Here is a 215-nt window from a genome sequence, read left to right on the forward strand (position 1 = left end):
GATTTGGTAGGGGCAGTCGGCCGCTGTTTCGATTTTTAAACCGTTTTTTTTTATTTATTTAATGTTATGTAAAGTCCAACATATGAGTTTTTGAGCAATTATCGTGCTTTTTGGCTTCACTAATGTTTGTCGTCTAATTTCAATGTTTTAATCTTGTTTGGAGCTTTGCCGTGTAGTTTAGTCCTGCATAAACTTAGTTCTACACTTACACATCA

At 34.4% G+C, this 215-nt stretch overlaps 1 protein-coding gene across 1 annotated transcript in view; it reads right to left on the bottom strand.

The window, feature by feature from the left end:
* LOC119592508 (teneurin-m-like) overlaps positions 1 to 215 on the bottom strand; it is a gene marked incomplete in the record, with an annotated part of 54,907 nt that overhangs the window by 6,047 nt on the left and 48,645 nt on the right.

This window comes from Penaeus monodon, chromosome 30 (assembly GCF_015228065.2).
Source record: "Penaeus monodon isolate SGIC_2016 chromosome 30, NSTDA_Pmon_1, whole genome shotgun sequence".
Classification (NCBI taxonomy): Eukaryota; Metazoa; Arthropoda; class Malacostraca; order Decapoda; family Penaeidae; genus Penaeus; species Penaeus monodon.